Source organism: Antechinus flavipes, chromosome 2 (genome assembly GCF_016432865.1).
Source record: "Antechinus flavipes isolate AdamAnt ecotype Samford, QLD, Australia chromosome 2, AdamAnt_v2, whole genome shotgun sequence".
Classification (NCBI taxonomy): domain Eukaryota; kingdom Metazoa; phylum Chordata; class Mammalia; order Dasyuromorphia; family Dasyuridae; genus Antechinus; species Antechinus flavipes.
This window is the reverse complement of record NC_067399.1, coordinates 227,106,179-227,129,884: the sequence shown is the minus strand read 5'-3', so window position 1 is coordinate 227,129,884 and position 23,706 is coordinate 227,106,179.

Here is a 23,706-nt window from a genome sequence, read left to right as displayed (position 1 = left end):
GCTCTCTCCTGAGTGTAGGGAAAAGCAGTTTGGCTGCTCCTTCTGCAAATAAATAAAGGAGTAGATAAAACAACAATAGACAATGCAAGTTTGCAGTTTACTGAAGACAAAAAAGAGAATTCCCAAGCTCTCCACGGTTCCCAGAGAGTATTAGAAGTGATATTGGATGCACACATCCAGAAGGAACTTGGGATCTGAAACCTCTTACAGAGTGGGGCTTAAGTTCCAGTTTTGGTGCAAACTAGAAGTCTTGAGAATTCTGAATTTCCATCCAGAGTTCTTCAGAAGTAGAGACTTCCAACTTCTTTTCATGCTGTCCTGTAGCTAGCTGACCTTCCTTGAGGCTTCAAGTCATCAACATCTCTTTCCTAGGTCCATTTCACATACTTCCTATTGCAGATTTCCCCTTTGTCCCTCCCGGCCCATGTCTCTTCACTCTACATAACAGGGTTACTACAATAATAATATTAATGAACATTTCTATAGTTCTTTAAAGTTTACAAAGTCCTTTTCCTACATCATTGCATTTGAGCCTCATGGCACTCTGTGAATCAGGAACTATAGTATCACTTCTCCCATTTTATAGATGAAGAAACTGAGGCTCATATTGGGGAAACAGACTTATCCATGAATATAAACCTATTAGAGTCAAAAACAGGATTTGAACCCAACTCTTCCTGACTTCTTATCTAATATTATCAATTGCATCATATTGCTTCTATACAATGGGAAAGATATTTCTCTAGTGTAGCTCTTTGGAAGAATCATGGATTTACAGATCTAAAGAGCTCTAAGTCAGCAGTTCTCAATTTTGTTGACATCAAGACTCTTTTACAATCTCAAAAATTATTGAGGCCCTCCCCAAGAACTTTTGTTTATATAATGTATATCTATCTATATTTGCCATATTTGAAATCAAAACATCTTATATAAAAATATTTTTAACCTCATAGACTCCCCTCCCAAAGAGTTTCACAGTCCCTATGGATCCTCTGACCACACTTTGAGAACCACTATTTCAGGTCTAAGTAAGGTAAGAAGTTTTGAAATGTAAGAGGCCCACAGAGATAGAGGCTGCTTGGACTGAAACGCAAGGAAATCTCCAGTTTAGACACGTTAAATAACAGTATTAAATCTTTTAAGAGCCTGACCTCAGGAAATTTCTGGTGCCCCTTAATATTAATGATTAATGAACAGATAAACAATATTATTCAACCACTAATTCCCATGTCAGAGGCCCAGCTCAGCCCTAATATTTGCACTCTGCTGATTCCTTAGTCCTGTTTCCCAAAGGCTTAACAGACCTCAGCTCAGTAATATTTTCATTGCTATTAAGTAAGTGGAGAATGGACTGACCTACTTAAATCATGAAAAATGAAATAGAAAACAAGAAAGGGCTTTAGAGATAAAGTTTTGTCCAAGGTGACGCAATATGCCAATGGTAAAAGGGGGACCAAAAGACTGATTTTCAACCAAAAAATTAAATTATCCATGCATATCTTTTGAAAATTAAAAAGTTTTAATACAAAATTTTAATGCAAAACACATTGCCTACTTATCTTCACATTGGGCTTAAATGACTTGCCCAGGATCATACAGGTAAGTTTTAAGGAGCTGAGGTTGGATTTGAATTCAGGTGTGAAGTTCTATCTACTCTACCACCTAGCTGCTCTGTAGACAGATTTCTTAGCCTGAAATCAGGAAACCAGAATTCAAATACTACTTCAGATACATAATAGCTATGTGACCTTAAGCAAGTCATTTCTTTGTTTTCTTTCTTTAAAAAAAATTCCCCTAGTTACATGAAAAGAAATTTAAAATTCATTTTTATTTTTAATAACATTTTATTTTTTCAATTATATGTAAACAATTTTTACATTCATTTTTCAAAATAAAATTTTGAATTCCAAATTTTTCCCTCTTCCCTCCTCTCTCTTCTCCCAAAGACATAAGCAATCTGATATAAATTATATATATGTATATATGTACATATATATATTTTTTTTAAATTTTGAGTTCCAAATTTTCTCTCTCCCTCCCTCATCTACTCCTTCTATGAGACAGTACATTATTCAGTGTAACATGTTCAATCATGAAAAAGACATTACCAAATTAGTCATGTTGTGAAAGAAGAAACAGACCCAAAGAAAAAAACACCAAAAAATACAGAACATAATATGCTTTGATTTGTATTCAGACTGCATCATTCTTTTTCTGGAGGTGGATAGCATTTTTCATCATGAGCCCTTTGGAATTGTCTGGGATCGTTATATTACTTAGGATAACGAAGTCTTTCAGAGGTGATCATCCTCCACTATTGCTGTTCACTGAGTCCAATGTTCTCCTGGTTCTGCTCACTTCACTTCATACCAGTTCATATAAGTCTTTCCAGTTTTTTGGAAATTTTATTGCACAGTAATATTCCATTACAATCATATACCACAACTTGTTCAGCCATTACCCAATTGATAGCCATTCCCTCAATTTCCAATTCTATAAGCAAGTCATTTAACCTCTTTTGGCCTCAGTTTCCTCAACTGTAAAATGATAACATCTATTTCACAGGATAGTTGTGAGGATCACATTTTTTAAAATTTGTAAAATAATTAGCATAATGCAAGACACATCTTTGGCACTTTATACATTCTCAATCCCTCTTACTCCTCTTTCTCTCATTCCTCTCAGAACAAAACTGGTTTGTTCTCAGAGCCACATTAATATACCTTCTCTTTCTCTTAGACACTAAAATCAATTGCTCCATAAAGGACAATGTAAAATGAAAGCTCATTTCAACTAGGAAATATTTTATTATTTGTACTTATATCCTCAATGCTTGGCACCTAATAGGTGTTCAACAAAAGTGATTTTTCTATACTACCCTACTATCTTGTTCACACTTTTTTTGTAGCAATTACTATTTTCCTAATCTTAAAGTTATTTATGAGGCACTTACTATAATTTTTATTGAGAAATATAAAACAAGATCCCTGCATTAAGTACTAAATTGATCTAATCCTTCTGGACAAGAATTTAGAGTTATTCGAGAAAAATTAACCAGTGATTCATATCTGTTTAAACAATGGTCCCATTGTCAGGCTTAGACAGAAAAGAAAGAAAAGAAAGAAAAACAAAGATCCACATATGTGAAAATATTCACAGTAGCACTTTCTGTGACAACAAAAAACAGGAATTAAAATAGGGGACAATAGACTGGAGTGGATAAACAAATTGTCACTTGGAAATGCAAAGGAATACCATACTATAAGAAATGATAAGTGTAAAGAATTCAGGGAAATAGGGGGGAAACTAAAAGGTATGATTAACCTAGAAAAGACAAAACTTAGAGGTCACAATTATCTGTGAGAGCTTCAATAGTCACTTATCCTTTTTGAACTTCAGTTTCCTCATCTGGGCCACCAAGATCCAAGATCTCAGGCTTTGCATGTATTAATGCTGAGTAAAGAAAATAGAGAGAGGAAAATATTCAGCTATAGAAAGAAAGATTCTCAAAATCTAGCTAAGAAATTAGCCCATCAGGACATGGTTCTCTTCAACAGTGAGATTATTCAAACTAGTTCCAATTGTTCAGGGATGAAGAGAGCCATATACACCCAGAGAGAGAAAGGACTATGGGAACTGTGGGAATCACAACATAGCATTTTCACTCTTTCTGTTGATGTTTGCTTCTTGATTCAATTTTTCTTGTGCAGCAAGATAACTATAAACATGTATAATATATTGAATTTAACATATTTTAACATATTTAACATATATTGGACTACCTGCCATCTAGGGGAAGGGGTGGGGAGAAGAAGGGGAAAATTTGGAACAGAAGTTTTTGCAAGAATCAAGTGTTGAAAAATTACCCATGCATATGTTTTGTAAATAAAAAGCTTTAATAATTTTTTTAAAAAGAAAAAAAAGAAACGAAAGAAATTAGCCCATCAGAGTTGTTTCGATAAAGGGAATCTTCATATGTACTTTGTGAAGAGAAAAATGATTTCCAGGCCCTATGGTATAAGGAATTGGGAATTGCCTTTGCCACATATTTAACCAACATTTGTCACAGGTATGCCCTTCATTTGTGGCTCACTACCACTGCACTTTACATTTAAGGCCGTGTGTGTGTGTGTGTGTGTGTGTGTATGTGTGTGTGTGTGTGTGTGTGTGTGTGAGAGAGAGAGAGAGAGAAACTATACCACAGATTTTAGGCAAAATATTTTTGTAGCTAGGCCTATTTCTCGCAATACACTACACCTCAGACACCCTAACTGCCTTCTCCTCAGTAGCCCACATCAGCTATGACATCAACCACGGTTGACTAATTCGAAACCTCCATGCTAATGGAGCATCAATATTTTTCATATGTCTTTTCCTACATTGTAGAATAGTTGTCAGAACGAACTCGTCTATGTAGCAAAATAGTGAGATGATTTTACAATAGGAGTAAAAAGCCTATGGAACTTAATGATAGCTGGTTGTCCAAAAAACAAATTTAAGTTCAACTTTAAATTTAACTCAAGTACTAACAAACGAAACTTAAATTTAAATGCTACTCAAAAGGGGGACAACTCTTTTGACATGTAAACAAACTTACTTAGAGAATAATGAAATATACACAAAACATTGTAGGCCTAAAAGCAGCCACCAATTAAGAAAGTGTTAAAGCTCAAACTCACCTGTCATTTAATCCCAACAATCCATCAAAATCCCTACACCCAATATTGGACAATTCTATTAATATTTATAAGATATAGTACTAATATAAGTAACTATTTTTTGTTATATCATCTCAGTAAAAAAAATACCTTTACTACCTAATTGCAAATGGGGAACACACTAATAAGAGTCCATTATGACTTCAGAGGGTTACTCCTAGAACTCAACAACAATCTCTCACAGGTGATCCTTTCAAGGATCTTTCAAGACTGAAATAAAATAGGATCAATCACACTAAAATCCAAGGGAAAAGTTGTCAGAAGAATATAAAACAATAATAAGAAATGACAAACTATATATTGCTGCAAAGACAGCTAATTAATTTTCAGAAAACAAGCAAAGGTCCCTATAGAGCGACCTGAAAGCTAAAGGAGCTGTTAAGAATATCAAGAAGACTAGTCAAAAAATATCTGCTAAAGCATGATAATTGTGGAAATATGTACAAAGAATTACACATGTTTAACATATATTGGATTACTTGCTGTCTGGGGGCTGGAGGGAAGAGAGGGAAAAAATTGGAATGCAAGGTCTTGCAAGGATGAATATTGAAAATTATCTATGCATATGTTTTGAAAATAAAAAGTTTTAATAAAAATTTTTTTAAAATAAAAAAGAATTGTTCAAATAAAAAAAGTTGCTAATGATTGTTATAAAAGAAAAAGTGTTTGTTATAAGTAAGGCAAAACAAAGTACTGACAATTAGAAAAACAATAATCAAAATCACTTTTTCATTCAAAGTTATAGCAAAGCCATGTCCGAAATCTAAGTGAATCTGTACTATTTGTATATCTTCAGCATGCCACAAAATAAAGACCTTCAAAAAAGCATTTCAAGGGTTTTATTTCTGATGGATGTAGAAGTTTTGTTTATATTAAAGTAATGATGATGTCTGAAAAATATGTTGATACACTAAAATACACAGTTGTTCTTAAATTCTCAAAGTAAGGTAAAAAATTACAACGCAAACTTGTAACATACCATATGTTATTAAAGGGTAAGAAATTTATTCCAAAAATTGGAGACGAATATGCCCCAATGACCTGAAAAACACCTGATTTGAATCCCATCGAAAGCTAATGGACAAGTAAGAAAGAAATTCTTTTCAAATCTATGGATAAAGAAAGAGTACATGACTTAAACAAGTAATAGAAAGTCTCACACAAGGTAAAATGGACATCTTTGCAATAAGCTTCCCTTATAAAGGTTTTATTTCCAAAATACTTCAGAGGAATTATTTTGCCAAACTGCAGCTTTGGCTCTGTATTAAGGGCTTTATTTGTTGTTTTAGATTTTTGTTGTTTGAAGTGAAAGAGGAATTGTGACAGGGATAGATTAATAAAAACATAAAATAAAATGAAAATCTGTGAACATTTTCTCTCTTTCTAGTTGCATTCAAGTGAGAAAAAGGAACTGCTTTGACTCAGCATAAGGGAAAAGCCTTGAGTCCTCCTTCATCCAAAATTGCCATGAAGCCATAGGCATAGATCTCACTGTTGCTTCTATCTCTGTTGCATCTCTATCACATCATTTCCTGTACTTAAGGAAGGGAATATTAAAGGTAGGTATGACCACAAAACTGAAAATTTGGAAGAGTGAGCTTTCAAATGCCCAGGAGCCTTGTTCCAAAGTTCCTGGAAACTGAGTCTAGTGAGGAGAGCTGGGTATTCAGGCAGTAATTAACTCATTCAATAATCAGGACTGTTTTCTACAAGCAAGAGAATAATTTTGTCCATCAGCTATATGATAGTTGGAAATTAATTTAGTGACAATTAAATGAATTTTGTAGCATCTCTTTATATTTGACCCTACCTTCCTCAAGTATTGAAGAGAGAATATGTCCCTGGTTGGAGGGGAGGAATGGTATTTTGTTCTGTTTCTGTTATATTTTCTCAATAAACATATTTTTGTAGGAGCTTTTAAAAAGAAAACAAAAAGGAAAATTTATGGGGTTTTGAAGGATAGATTGGGGGGAAAATGGGTAAAAATTGCTCCTAATTTTTTATCATGATAAAAGCATTAATCAAAGAATACATGTCAAAAATTTCATGAATTCAGTGATAAATAGTATAAACTAAGCAATTGAATCAAAAGGATGAATATTAAAAGTATTTTGATGTTAAAAGATGTAAGGTTTATGATATATCAATGCATTTAATTATTTTCTTTCGACCCAGTTCATTTCCAAACCACTACAGTGAGTGACACACTGCCTTTCTCTAAGCTAAAGTAGTATATGAACTAATATAGATTTCTTAATATTATTGCTCTGTTTTGTGTTATACACAGAAATGTCATATACCATCTATAAATGTCACAACATAATAAATAAAAAAATGTAAGTGGAAACAACATTAAAAGACTGCTAAACTTATAGTAAATGCAATTCCAGAGCACACATGCTTTTTCTCTTCATAGTTGAGAGATGGAGGATTTATGAGTGCAGAACATTGTGTACTTATTTTGTCAGACACAGTGATCATGTCACTCGGTTTTGCTTTATTGTTTTTCTTTGCCATACAAGAGGAGAGGGATGGAAAGATAGGAGGAAGAAGAGAGATACTGGGGAGGTGATTGTGGTAGTTTAAAAAATCAATTAAATATTAGTAATTTTTTTTTTAATTTAAGCGCGAATCTGTTAAGAGAAAGAGACAGAGAGAGACAGAGAAAAGAAAGCACAAAGTTGAATTAGGTAGACTAAATTATTCAGAAAATTAATCTTTTTGATCTGGATATTATAAATACAGCAAAAAGATAATAAACTATCTTAATAGCTGCACAGTATCTTCATTTTAAATATATATGTATTTTATTTTTAATTGATGGAATAAAACAAGCATTTCCATAACATAATAAAAAAAAAAAGATGGCTGCACATGAACCTGCAAATCTATTATGTACAATTTGCTATTTCTTTAAACTACATAATAATGTAAATTTCTTTTTCTCCCTTTTTCCTTAGAAATGACTACCATTAGATACGTGTGTGTGTGTGTGTGTGTGTGTGTGTGTGTGTGTGTGTAAAATCATTCTACACATTCTTCCATTTACCAGTTTTTTCTCTGGATGCAGATAATATCTTCTTTCATATGTTCTTTATATTAATTGGGATATTTATAACAAAATGACTTAAACACTCAATGTTTTTAAAACATTACTTTTACTGTATACAATATTTTCCTGGTTCTGCTCATTCTGATCTTCATTATTTCATGCAAGTCATCCATGTTTCTCTAAGATCATTGAACTCATTATTTCTTATAATAATTCCATCACAATCATATACCACAACTTGTTCAGCCATTCCCCAATTGATGAGCATCCCCACAATTTTCAGTTCTTTGCCAATACAAAGAGAGATGCTATAAATATTTTTAGAACATATAGGTTCTTTTCCTTTCTCCCAATCATCTTTATAAATAGACTTACTAGTGTTATTGCTGGGTCAAAAGGTATGTGTGGTTTTATAACTTTTTGGATAGAATTCCAGATTGCTCTCCAAAATGGTTGTATCAGTTCCCAATTAAACCAACAATGAATTAATGATTCAGCTTTTCACATCTCCTCCAACATTTGTCACTTTCTCTTTGAATCATTTTAACCAATATGATAGGTGTAAGATGATTTCTCAAGGTTTTAATTTACATTGTCTAATCAATAATGATTTAGAGCATTTTTTCATATGACTAAAAATTGTTTTGATTTCTTTATTTAAAAATCCTTTTGACCATTTAACAATTAGGGAATGATTCATATTCCATCATTTTAAAAATTCCACTTTAATTATAATACAAAAAGGTTGTTTTTAATACCAATAATTCTCTGGTAATATTATTATACAGCTTTTGAAGACTCAGAAGAACAGTTGACATTAAGGATAATGAAGAGATGCATGGTGATTACCCATAGGTATGTTAACAACAGTGTCTGACATTTGAGAAATAGTTTAAAAAATAAGATCTGAAAAGGGATAGGGACTGCATTTGTGATTTTTGATTCTGCAGCAGACTCCCAGATAAGGAAACTCCCTTTAACAGTGCAGATTGCATGTTCTCTGTAACTTATAATCTTAGTGTATTTGCCTAGAGTGCTGAGAGGTAAGTGTCTGCCGGGAGTAACAGAGATCTTTTCTATACATTATGCCATTATTATCTCTTGATTGAAAAGGATGTTGGTAAAAAAAAATGCAGTAAAAATGAAGGATATGAGTTGGATAGCCCAATGAACTGGTTCCCATAAAATATTAGAAAATCTAAATGCAAATTCACTTTCAATATGTTGGGTAGATCATATTGGGGGATTTATAAGAAGATATGGACAAGAATCATATAGGATGGGAAGGCATGGTCATATTTCAACCTATATTATTAAGGGGAATATCCATGTTGATGAGATCATGGATTCATTGAAATATTCAACCTAAAAATATTGTTTCTAGAAAAAAATGAAACTTTTTTCAACTAGTTAATGAAGATCATTAATCTGATCAGCTACTCTCCTTGTCATATTCACAGTTTTCCTGATTGGTATCTCACCACTACGACCCAATGCCTTATTTTTTCTATTCATCTGAGCAGACAGGGATGTCACCATATCTTGTGAAGTGGCCAGGAATTTTGCTTTCACTCAGCTGAGGCAGAATAGATCTGGTGCTACAAGTAGAATGTTCAAGAATGTCCATATGTTCAGGGGGAGGTTGATACATGGGAATTCCGTCCCTTGTTAATCAGCTCCATAAGAGTTTACTGGAAAAAAAGCATTGAATCCTAGATTCCTAAACTTTGGATCTGTTAGCTGAATGGGTATGTCATCAGCTGACAGGTTCAAGTCAGTAAGTAAAGAGAGATCATACCCATCCATCCCAGCTTCTTCCTCTGAGCAATTGGGGACAATGTAGGCAAGAGCTGATGGGAGCAAGTTGGCAGTAGGTTCTTATTTTTATGGCCAACAGCAACTTTCGGACAAGAGAAGGAGAAGAGGAAGTTATGCTCCTCATAAACATATTCACTGAGTAATTTCCACTTTCTTTTGACCTTTGTACAAAGGCCCTTTGACATCCCTGCCTTCCAGGTGAATTAAAAGAAAAGGAAAGGCCTAAGAAAGAGAGTACTGCTCTCTGCAGATGCTGCTCATCTCTGGGACTGATGATGGAGAGAGACAAGCTGGCTAATGGGATGTGAAGTAGAGGGAGGAAAATGGAAAGGGAAGGGAGGGGGAGAGAAAGGACATCTGAGAGAAGGGGCCTTTCAGACATTCTCAGAGGGCTGGAAAGACCCTAATTCTCTGCCAATTGCTCACCAGTAAGAGATCCATCTGGTTTCCTGAATAGACACTATACCAATCCTAGAGCAATTTGGCGGCTTTTCAAAATGAGGACAAAAAAGCTCTTAAAAGCATCAGGAGAATATTCAACGAACAGGTCACCTAGTCCTAAAACTGCAGAAGGGGGATTAGCTTGAGTGAAGTCAGCCTTGGGTCTTTTCATTAAACCCATTTAACATTACCCAATATCTGGGAAAGCAGGACCCAGATTGACTGAGTAATCTGAGTGGGAAGCTATGTACCTGGGTGAGCTGGAAGTCCCACTTGTTTCAAAAGGTCAAACCCATCAGTCTGCCACAAAGCGTGCTATAGAGGGTCAAGTATTTGTTCTGAAATCAAAAGACCTGGGTTCAAATCTGAGATCTTTCATTTAGTATCTTTTGACCTTATCCAAATGGTTTTTCCTCTCTGAGCCTGAGTTCTGATCTATAAAATGAGGGAATTGGACTAGATAACAGCCAAGATCTGTTCTAGCTCTTTATCCACTCAGTTAAGTCATTGATGACCTAAGGCCTTTGCTAACATGTGTACCCCAGAATTCTACTTTGGGCAAGGCACTTAACTACTCTCTGTCTCAGTTTCCTTATCTGTAAAAGGGGAATAATAGTAGCACCTAACTCCCAGGATTGTTGTGACTATAAATTGAGATATTTGAAAAGCTCTTTGAAAAAATTAAAGCACTATATAAAGGTTAGCTCTAGCTCAGATATGGTCTGCCCAAGAGAGAGTAAAATGAAACTATCACTTCCAAATTCCTGCAGGCCATGCATTTCCTTTTTTTAAAAAATAGCTTTTTATTTTCAAAATACATGCAAAGATAGTTTTCAACATTCACTCTTAGAAAACCAGAAAGGAGGGAGGAAACTATTGCTTCTTCCTCAATGGGACAGTTCCTACTCACAAAGGTTGTTGTTTGTCCTTCATTCTTGTGTGTGTGTGTATACAGAACCACCTGGGTCCAGTGGTCAGATTGTCTAGGTAAAAAAAGACCATCCTCTGCCTCATTTCCTTCTTATCTAACCTTAATCACTGAATGGGTGGTTTTCTCAGGCAAACTGAGACCTTTTAAAGACCTTAATTTTTAAATTGGCCTTTTTAAAGGTCAAGGTCTCCGACTGCATTCAGGGCCATTGCTGCAGATAGGTGATGCAGTGGATAGAACACCAACCCTGAAATCAGGAGGACCTGAGTTCAAATTTGACCTCAGGCACTTAACACTTCCTAGCTGTGTGACCCAGAGCAAGTCTCTTAACCCCAATTATTACCTCAGGAAAAAAAAATTGTGTCATGCACTCAGGGCCATCTCCAGTTGTCCTGATATATATCTGGCCGCAGGATCCACATAGTTCTAGTTCCCTGGCAGGTCATGATATCACCTACCTGATGTCAAGTTTGTCTTTGAGAATGAAAGGCAAACAACAATCTTTGGATTCACCCAATTTTCCAAATATTTACTCATACCTATCTCAATCTACTTTGCTTACAAATTGCTTTCTTGGCAACTTTGCTTTACCATGTATGTGTGGTTTTTGTGTTTGCACCATTGTCTAAATGTAAAACTTATAGAACATGGATGAGAAGAAGCCACATATTCTTTTTCTGGCTATTTCTCCTCTACTGAATGACCTAATAAAGTGCTTTCTAAATCTATTTCAGATTTTGTAAAAAAAATTTTTGCAAACAACATGCTTTACAATTATTATCTAATTTAATCCTCACAACAATCTGGGAAAGAAGGTGCTATTATTATCCCCATTTTATAGATGAGGAAATTGAGGCAGACAGCTATTAAGTGACTTTTCCAGAATCACATAGCTAGTAAGTGTCTGAGAGTAGATTTGAACTCAGGTTTTCCTGACTTTAATCCAACATCCTATCCACCTAGATTTGCTAACTGAAGTCTTCATCACCTCTGTATTATGCTGGGAGAAAAAAAATCATATTGATTCTACTTCATAATTGATTACATTTTATATTACTACTGACATTTTTGTAACTGCCTAAGTTACATTTTATTGTCTCTGAATTAAGTAGAGAAGTTCTGTTTCTCTATGAAATCAATGATCTATTCTTATATCAAGGGATACTTATCTTTGTCCTTCAAGGAAGTCTGGTTCGTTATCCATATACCACTAACTAACCTTGCAAGTGGCTGCAATCAATCAGCAACAAGATGGAAGGAGGAGTTCGTGATCTCTAGCCAATCATATTATTCTCCTTATCTACGATGCTACCTTTTAGTATGGAAGCTTTACTAAAAGGAAGCTTTTTTTGGTCTATAAAATGTTCTATAAGCCCCACTTTGCAATGTTAGCTATTGATGAGAAGGCTAACACCCTATTTATTGGCAAATTTGTGCTTTGATAATAAATCGATCATACTCAGAACTTTGTGCCTCAGTTTACCTTAATTTCTATTGTGATAGCTGGTGATTCCGCACGGACCAAAGAAGAGTCCCCAAGGGCAACCCCTTAGAGAGACTCCTCCTAGAACAATCCAGTGAAATTTTCACTGGGAGGATTTCTCTGTGGAAGCTGTTACCTGAGACCTGACTGTACCCTAGGTCCCAACTTTTCTGAGCCAAAATAAGGTCTCTATCTGGTTGGGAAACTTGCAGTGTTGCTTGTTTTGTTTGTTTGTTTGTTTTTTAATATGATGTGCTGTTTGTGTTTTGAAACAAATGTTTGGCAATAATTGGCAATAAACACCTCAGGAAACCCTCCTAAAGGAATTATCCCTTAGAGTAAAGGAAGACTGCTACCTCAGATAAGGAGTGATCAAAAGTTATATGTAATAGTCATGCTTCTTTAGGGAAGTCCTTAATAAAACTGGAAATAAGAGCTATTTCCAGGAGTTCAGGAAGCCTGGAAATAAGGATTCTTCCCATTTGGAAAGGGGAGTAAATAAATTAGGGTTAAATTGGCCTAAGACACATTAAAAAAGTCCCAAATCTGACCTGAAAATATACATCAATTTTTAAGTGTTTTTGTGTCTGTCTTACATTTAATCTAGCTTTTTTCTTGGGCCCTAATGAATCAAAGTAAAAAGAGCAAAAAATTGTTTTCTTTAAAAAGAAAAAGCCTCTCTCTCTCTTTCTCTTTCTCTGTCTCTATCTCTCTCTTTGTCTCTGTCTGTGTGTGTGTGTGTGTGTGTGTGTGTGTGTGTGTGTGTGTGTGTGTTTGTCTCTCTGTCTTTCCCTCTTTCTGCCCTTCTAAACTCTGGCCAAATTAGAAGGCAGACAAGAGACATAGATAAGACATAGTCTGCAGAAATTTCCAGCATCATAAACTAATTAGAGACTAAATTTGTGACTTAAATGTAATTTCCAAAATGTGACTTGAATGTTTTACTATAAAATGCTGAAATGTTTTAGTGAGTTTTGAGGTAATACTTTCAAGAATTTGTTTTGAGGAAAAACAAGAATAAAACTGTGGAAATTACATTGAAATGATTACACCTTTATCACTCTTTTCTTGAAGAGTGATAGATTTATTGTTTTAGTACTAGGGACAAGGTGAATTCATTGATTAGAGAAAGAAAAAAATATTTCTGTTTGAAGTTTAAATTTTCTAGTACTTAAGAACTGCTTATTATTAACTCAAAAAGTTAAAAAAGAAAAAGAAAAAAAAGCTTTTTTAAATCAAATAGCAATTAAAGAGTAAGTAAAATTTAAATCAGGAGAGTATTTTAGTGTTATGTTTTTTTTCTTCTGAAAATGATAGAACTACTTGTTTAAACTAGATCCAAAGTCAACAACAGTCATTGAATAAGACTATATACATCTGTAAGCTCTTAAGAATCACAAAGGCAATAGTATTACAATTAAGTAAGGTTGTGTAAGAAAAAAATTGGGGTGCCATATTTTTGAAGATAAATTTTATGGATAGTCTGTGATACAATTGGGAGATGAAGACTGGAGAATTGAGAAAGTGAGAGAGAACCAGATCAGGATATGAAAGGAGAACAAAAAAGGTTCAGTTTTAAAGGGTTTTAATCAAAGTCTACTGGAGGGATATATGGAGGAAGGAAGAGAACATTTAAACAAGTAGAATTTGAAAGTAAATAAGCTTTGGAATTTTGGAAAGATAGGTTTTAAGGACGTTTCTTATCTCTTGAATAAGAAAGTTGTGAAAAATGCTATGCAAACATATCTAACATATATAGGACTGCTTGCCATCTAGGGGAAGGGGTAGAGAGAGGGAGGGGAAAAATCGGAACAGAAGCGAGTGCAAGGGATAATGTTGTAAAAAAAAAAAATTACCCTGGCATGGATTCTGTCAATATAAAATTATTATAAATAAAATAAAATATTTAATAAAAAAGAAAGAAAAATGCTATGCAAAACATGATAAGGAAACATAGTAATATATTTGCAACATGAAATTACTTGAAAATAGTATTCTAAAATTATATCTTTGAAGATCCATGAGAAGAGTATATTTTAGCTGTTATATGATGAATATAAAATCTTTGTGAACTCTAAAAGTAGGGGAATGTGAATGTGAAACCCTCAGGGTAAAGTCCTTTCAGTTAAAAAAAAACTACAGAGAATAGTAGATACATTTGGGAAAAGTGAGGCCACCCTCTTAAGTATTTGAATGGATTTGATCTGACTCTCTAGATGATTTAGAATTAGATTATTCAATTTCCAACTGGTTTTTAGTTTGTCTTTTACCTCATCTTTTACTGAATTTAATTTTTTATTGTACTATGGCCTGAAAGGAAGGCATTTACTATTTCTGCCCTTCTGCATTTGATTGTGAGGTTTTTATGTCCTAATAAATGGTCAATTTTTGTGTAGGTATCATGTTCTCCTGAGAAAAGGATGTATTATTCCATTTTCTGCAGAGATCTATCATATCTAAATTTTCTTAGATTCTATTGATCTCCTAATTTCTTTCTTTTTTTATTTTTTGGTCAGATTTGTCTAATTCTGAAAGGGGAAGGTTAAGGTTCCCCACTAACATAGTTTTGCTGTCTATTTCTTCCTGTAACTGGCTTACTATCTTCTCTTAAGAATTTGGATGCTCACTCCCTCTATTTTTGTCTGCTTTCATTTTTGATTTCCTTCTGAGGTTAATTTTACCTTATTTCTAAGTCTAATTTTTCTTGTGCAACAAAATAACTGTATGGATATGTGTGTGTGTGTATACATATATATATATGTATATATACACAAAAAAAAGTTTTGCAAAGATCAATGCTGAAAAATTACCCATGCATATATCTTGTAAATAAAATGCTCTAATAATAATAATAATAATAATATATATATATATATATATATACACTAAAAAAAAAGAAAGAAAGAGTTTGGATGCTCTATCACTTGGTGCATATTTAATTTAGTATTGATGTTACTTTATTGTTTATGATAGCCTTTAACAAAATGTAGTTTCCTTCCTTATTTCTGTTAATTAGGTTTATTTTGATTTTTGCTTTATCTGAGATCAGAATTACTATCCTTGCTTTTTTTTTTTTGTTTCAGCTGAAGCATAATAAATTCTGCTCCAGCCTTTTACCTTTACTCTGTATATAGCACTCTGTTTCAAATGTGTCTCTTGTAAACAACATATTATAGGATTCTGTTTTTAAATCCACTCTTCTATTGCTTCCATTTTATGGGAGAGCTCATCCCATTCCCATTCACAGTTATGTTTCCTGTGTTTCCCTGTATTCTATTTTCTCCCCTGTATATACTTTTGTTCTATTTTTCCACCCTGATCCTACTTAGTAGTGTTTGTTTCTAACCCACCCTGTCCTCTACTTACTCAACCTTCTATCACCCCTCCTCTCTTCTCTTACTCCTTTCTCCTAGTGTTTCTGCTTCTGGCCTTCTATTTGACCCCTTCCTTTTCTTTCCCCTTTCTCTTCCTACTTCTTTATAAGGGTAAGATAAATTTCTATACCCAATTGAGTGATTAAATTATCCCTTCTTTGGGTCAAAACTGATGAGATTAAGCTTAACACAATGCTCATCCCCCTCCCTTCTTTCCCTCTATTGTAATAGGTTTTTTGTGCTTCTTCAGGTGATCTAATTTGTTCCATTATACCACCCTTTTTCTCTTCTCCCAATACAGTTCCCCGCCTTTAATATCTTTTTCTTTGATATCATCACATCACATCTTTCACAACCACATCCTCCATCCAGGTATGGTCCCTCTAACTGCCTCAATAACAGGTACAGGTACAGTTTTCAAGAATCACAAATATCATTTTTTCATCTAGGGATGTAAACAGTTTAACCTTTAAATATATATATATTTCTTGAGTTCTGTGTTTGAATATCAAATTTTCTCTTTAGTTCTGTTTTTTTTCAATAGAAATGATTGAAAGGCTCTTACTTCATTGAAGATCTACATCCTCCCCTGAAAGATGATGCTCAGTCTCATTGGATTGTTAATTCTTGGCTGTATTCTCAGGTCCTTTGCATTCCAGAATATGATATTTCAGGCCCTCTGATCTTTTACTGTAAATATTGCTAAATTCTGGGTAATCCTGACTGTTTCTCCTTGATATTTGAATTGCTTTTGTCTTGCAACTTGCAGTAATTTTTCCTTAACATTATGTTAGCAATATTCCTTGGGGCTTTCCTTGTGGGATCTCTTTCTAAAGGTGATCAGTAAATTCTTTCAATGACTATTTTCCCTTCTAGTTCTAGTATATCCAGGCAGTTTTCCTTGATGATCTTTTGAAAAATGCTATCCAAACTCTTTTTTTGGTCATGGACTTAGATTTTTAAATTGTAGACCCATGATTTTTAAATTGTCTTTCCTGGATCTATTTTCTAGGTCAGCTGCTTTTCCAATGAGGTACTTTACATTTTCTTCCATTTTTTCATTTTTTTTAGTTTGTTTGACTGATTCTTGGAGTATTATAGAGTCATTAGCTTCTATTTACCTCATTCTAGTTTTTAATGTATGATTTTCTTAGCTTCTGTGTCTTTTTTCCCCCATTTAATTAATTCTACTTTTTAAGGTATTGTTTTCTTCAGTAGATTTTTTTCTGCATTTGGCCTATTATGTTTTTTAAGGAATTGATTTCCTCAGTGGATTTTTTTTTTTTTTTTGCATTTGGCTAATTGTATTTTTAAAGGAATTGTTTTCTTCAGTCAATTTTTTCCTTCTTTTTCCAACCTGTTGACTCTCTCTTGTACCCTCTCATTTCTTTTCTTGTTTTTTTTTCTTCTATCTTTATTATTTGCCTTTTAAAATCTTTTATGAGCACTTCCAAGAAGCTTCCTTGGGCTTGAGATACATTTTTATCATTCTTCGAGATTTCCTCTGTGGATATTTTGACTTGTCTGAGTTGGTCTTTTGGTCTTTCCTGTCACCATAGTAGCTTTTTATGGTTAAGCTTTTTTCCTATTTCTTGCTCATTTTCTTTCCCTCTCTTTTTTATATTTCCTTTTTTTCTACTTTTATGGTCGAGCTCTTCTCTGGGGGTGAAGGGGTGCTGTTCCAAGCTTCTTGTGTTGCTCTGAGCCTTGACTTTGATCATGGGGCCCCGTGTGTTTGGTGCCTTGCTCACAGCAGGGGGTAGCTTTACATGCTTTTGCCAGAAAACAGCCTGATTTCCTAGAATTTGCCTTTTGAGCTGAACTGGAAGCTGCCCCACTCATCTGCTCTGCTGATGACCTAGTTGCTCTTCTGCTGTGTTTAAGACTCTCTCACTGGCTTTCCCAAACTCTGTCTGAGCTGGACAAAACACATCTTTCACCTCAGACTGACCTTTCTTAAAGTCCTTCCAACATATCTTGATCTGGAGAGTGGTTTCATTCCATCAGACTTATGTTCAGAGGCTTGGTTTCATGTGGTTTTTGAAGGAAACTGGAAGAGCTCAAGCAGCTTCCTGGCATCACTCTGCCATCTTGGCTCCACCCTTGAACTCTGTCTCTGGATGATTTAAAAGAAAATCAAGAGAAAGTTATAGGAAGAGGGAGTCTTCCCATCAGTCTTTGAAACTGAGCTAATTGATGATGATGGGCTCTAAAATTTCAAGTATTGACAGCTAATGGCCCTTGGAAATAAAATTTTTTTTAAGATTTTCAATGTTATTATTAACATTAAAAACCCATGTTTGATTTGTGTGGAAAATTTTGTTCCCAAATTAAATAGTATAGTTGTGGTCAATTAGAACCTAATACAAACTACATTTACTATTTGTTAGATGATCATTTGATTCAGAAAAACCTGAATCAAAATCTAGTCTCAGAGATTTGTTAACTATGTGAACTGAAGCAAATTACCTTGTCTCTGCCTGTTCTGTAAGGAGAAGGCTGACTCACCTCCTGATGTTGTTTTAAAGATCAAAACAATATAATAATCTTTAAATAGTTAACATATTGTTTGACACATGGTTAGCACTGTGTAAGTGTCAACTATTGTCACTATTATCATTATTTCTTTAGTTAATCATAATTATTCCATACTCTATGACTCTACATTGGGTTTTAAATGTGATTAATACAAAATGCTAAAGGTGACAAACTGAGTGATTTTCTATATAGGATAATTTAGAAATGTATTCAATTGAATTAATGTCATGACTTGCAATAAGTTTTGTAACATGATATTAGGTAGTTATTCATTGTATAAGAAATACTGTTAAGTGGATGATGCAATTATATCATTGGAAAAATTTAACTCCTTTTAATCTGGGTACTACAAAATCATTAAGTTATTAGAGGATCTGTCATGACACCAAAACCAATGAAATATTTAATTGGATATATTTTAAAAGAGGAGAATAATAATAATTATTTGCTCTGTGGAAAAGGAAAAAAAAAGAAAACCATAAAATCTTCTTATTTGTAAACTTGTTGGATTCCTTGGGACCATCTCATTGGGCAATGTCAGAAAGTCTTTTTCAGCCCTCTCAAAATTTGCCAAGTGTTATGAAATTTTAAATTAATGAATTGGTTTACTGAAAAAAAAAAAAAAAACAGAATTCCCTCTTTCATTAAATAAGTCTTTGAATAAGAGGAGAAAGATTATAAGTTCATTTATCATATAGAAGTCACATATGTGATAATGAAAATTATGAAATTATACCTTGAATATTATATAATGAAATTACATCTTGAACCAATTTAGTCTTTTTTTTTTTTTTCGCTAAAGCAATTGGGGTTACTTGCCCAGGGTCACACAGCTAGGAAGTGTTAAGTGTCTGAGACCAGATGTGAACTCAGATCCCCCTAACTTCAGGGCTGGTGCTCTATCCACTTCACCACCTAGCTGCCCCAAACCAATTTAGTCTTAACAGACTCTGGTCTTATAGATATAGTTTTCTTTTGTGCCTTAAGGGTTTTAAATTCAGGTATAAATGTCTGAATGATCATTAGTTCAAAAACTCACCATTTGAGGGAAATGCCAGAAGCCATTCAAAGGGAATATAAACTGGGAAATGCTAAAGGTGAATGTCTGAATCGGGGGAAAATTGAGAGGACCACCTTGGCATAACCAAAGATAGGAGTCTCTTGACTCGGTTTCCCCATTGTGTTATTTCCTTTTTAAACAGGACAATTTTCCATCTGATTGATCATGAGCTTGTATAACAGATACCTTATTTTCTGTAATCTCTTGTCTTTAGTCCATCACTTGTCCTTCAAGCAAATTTTGTCTGTTATCTCTGCCCTCTGTTTACCTTTCAATTGTGAATGTGTTTATGTGCCAGGTTTGCAATGGATTTCCCATTCTGCTTCTATCCAGGTGATCTGTGGTATAATGTGATGGCTAAAATGCTTGTTTGTTCTTCCATGGATCTTCACCCAAATGTTCTTCACCATTCCTCTCCAGACTTTTGGTTCTTAGATTTCCTTATATGAGTTTATCTTTCTAACCCCTATTTTAAATGTCTATCTCACAGAGACTATAGATACTTACTTTGGCATTAAGAGAACCAAATATAATGTGAAAAACAGCTTTGCTGACACTTTTGAAGTGACAACTGAAAATTATAAAGTGCATCTCTCTATTGAGTCATAGAGACATGACTCAGTTATCTATCTGGCATTAAGGTACCACTTGACTTAATGCATGAAAGATGGGGTATTCATCCTATATTCAGCCCCTGGACGAGCTTCAATCCTCTTCCCTATTCTTACACTGATTGACTCTTTAAATCCCCTATCCTGGCTTCCAAGGGGAAATTTTAATTATGATAAATTAGATTATGACTTACAAGTCTAAGGGCTTTATCAAAACAAGTGAATGAAAAAGGAACTAAATGAATAATATTAATCAGGTATAGGATAGGCAATTTATTCCTACACAAACACACACAAGAAAGATATATATCCCCAAACTTACAAGTATGCATTAACATAACAGCATTCAGTACTTTAACATAACTTCTGGTACAATCTGCTAAGAATTTGGTACTTAAAATTCATTAGAATGTAAAGTAATTTGCAAAGTTTCCAGTTAAACACTTTACATTTCATATAAGTCAAATATTGTCTCAGCAATCCTTAGTACATATGTGCTTGTAAAAGAGGACAGATTTGGACTAATTCTCTTTTTGGTTCTCTGATCTTTACTTCTCTTTTCCTCCAGCCAGCTCCAATTCAGGACTTCCAAACCTTTCACATTCACAAAATGGTCCAGTTCTAGGCACATTCACCCTGAGGTAATTGTTTGCCTGAGATAAGGAAAAAATAAATTCAAAAAGAGAAAAAGAAGCTAGCTGAGTCTATGATCCATATGAAGAGTGGTGACAACCAATTTGATAAAGAGAGATTCATCTTTCCCTATCCCTTCACTAGTCACATGATGCTACCTAGAGAGTTTTAGGTAAGAAGACTCCAACCAGGAGCTGTCTCTTCTTTTTCTTCTTCTTCTTCTTCTTCTTCTTCTTCTTCTTCTTCTTCTTCTTCTTTTTTTTTGAGGCAATTGGAGTTAAGTGACTTGCCAGGGTCACACAGTTAGGAAGTATTAAGTGTCTGAGGCCAGATTTAACCCAAGTCTTCCTGACTTTAGGGCTGGTGCTCTATCCACTGCACCACCTAGCTGCCCCTATCTCTTCTTTTAAAGTTCACTGAAAAGGAGTAATCTCTGAGAAACCTAAGAAGACATGAAATGATGCAAAGGATGGTAAAAAGAACCAGCAGACTATATATAACATTGTAAAAACAAATCTGAAAGACTTAAAAACTCTGATCAATATAACAACTTAGAAAATTTTTGTGGAATGATGATGAAGCATGTTACTTTCTAACAGAAAGATGATTGATTCAGGGTGCAAAATAAGACATATTTTTTCTGGACATGACCAATGTGGGGATTTGTTTTGGTTGATGATATATATGTGTAACAAAGTTTTTTGGGGGGAGGGAATTATTCAATGGAGAAAAGAAGAAAACAAAATGTATTTTTATTTTAAAAATAGAAAATGTTAAAGGGTTCATTGAGACAGTAGCTGTTCTCACTTATTATCTAGTAAGATGATTCTTCATCATCATAGAGTACAATCTCTTTAACACTGAATCATATCTGGTTTGAAGCCATTCTAGAGTTCCTATAATCAGTTAGAACTGAGAGGGACATCTCTAAATACTTGTTAAATCTGTGATCTGGGAAGACCTATAATTTTTTCTTGAGAACTATTTGACATGTTATTTTGTGAGGAAATTATACAAAGAGGTTTAGAGAAAGAATTCTATGAAGAGTCTATGAAGAATTGGCAAGTATATTTTATTTTGGAAAGACTGCTTCCTTTTTTAACTGAAGAGAGAATAAAGGAAAAGGACCTATTTAAATTATTTTCTGAGAGACTGAATTTGGTCTTGAGGAGAAATATAAAGATTCATTAGAAACTTTAGTCAGTATCTGAAATACACTAAATGTTTTCAGACAGGTAAAAAGGAATCAACTACAGCTGTATCACGAGTTTGAGGTAATTCTGATTGTAAACTTTCCCAAAGTCAAAATGTTATGATAATTATATATGGCTTTGTAATTATTATTGAATTCATTTGTTAATAAATGTTATATCTGCAATTATTTAAATAGTTAAAAATTAAGAGCAATTACTGATTCAAAAGGATTCTTAAGCTTATAAAATAACTAATATTTAATGGATCTAGGTGAGGGCTAAAACTAATTACACTATGAGAAAGAGATTACAAGTTTATTAATGATGAATAAATTATTCAAACAAAGTGTCAGATCATTCTAAAGTTCAGGAAGATAAAACTAAATAAGAAAAATGAGCCAAACCTTTTTGTAATGGCAAGAAACTAGAAACTGAGTGGATACCCAACAGTTGGAGAATGTCTGAATAAGTTATAGTATGTGAATGTTATAGAATATTATTGTTCTATAAGAAACGATCAGCAGGATGATTTCAGAGAGGCTGAGAGAGAATTACATGAACTGATGCTGAGTGAAATGAGCAGAACCAGGAGATCATTGTACAGGGCAACAAGATTATATGATGATCAATTCTGATGGACGTGATTTTTTAAACAATGAGATGATTCAGACCAGTTCCAATGATCTTGTGATGAAGAGAGCCATCTACACCCAAAGAGAGGACTGTGGAAGCTAAGTGTGGATCACAACATAGCATTTTCACTTTTTGTTGTTGTTTGCTTGCATTTTATTTTCTTTCTCATTTTTTTCCTTTTTTGATCTGATTTTTCTTGTGCAGCAAGATAATTGTATAAATATGTATGCATGTATTGGATTTAACATGTATTTTACATGTTTAACATATATTGGATTACTTGCCATTTAAGGGGGGGAGAAGAGGGTGAAAACCGGAACATAAGGTTTTGCAAGGGTCAGTGTTAAAAAATTATCCATGCATATGTTTTGAAAATAAAAGGCTTTCATATCCTTTGATCCAACAATGTTACTACTGGGCTTATATCCCAAAGAGATTTTAAAGAAGGGAAAGGGACCTGTATGTGCAAGAATGTTTGTGGCAGGTCTCTTTGTAGTGGCCAGAAGATGGAAACTGAGTGGATGCCCACCCATTGGAGAATGGCTGAATAAATTGTGGTATATGAATGTTATGGAATATTATTGCTCTGTAAGAAATGAACAGCAGGATAATTTCAGAAAGGCCTGGAGGGACTTACATGAACTGATGCTGAATGAAATGAGCAGGACCAGGAGATCATTATATACTTCAACAACAATACTATATGAGGATATATTCTGATGAACGTAGCCCTCTTCAACAATGAGATGAGCCAAATCAGTTCCAATAGAACAGTAATGAATTGAATCAGCTACACCCAGTGAAAGAATTCTAGGAAATGAATGTGAACTACTACATAGAATTCTCAATCCCTCTATTTTTGTCTGCCTGCATTTTTGATTTCCTTCACAGGTTAATTGTACACTATTTCAAAGTCTGACTCTTCTTGTGCAGCAAAACAACTGTATGGACATGTATACATATATTGTATTTAACATATACTTTAACATATTTAACATGTATTGGTCTACCTGCCATCTGTGGGAGGGGATGGGGAGAAGGAGGGGAAAAATTGGAACAAAAGGTTTTGCAATTGCCAATGCTTAAAAATTGCCCATGCATATATTTTGTAAATAAAAAGCTATAATAAATTTTTAAAAAAGAAAATAAAAGGCTTTAATAAAAAAAATGAAGGAAAAATGAACCAAGTGGCAGACTAAAAGAAAAGAAGCCAAGTAGTCA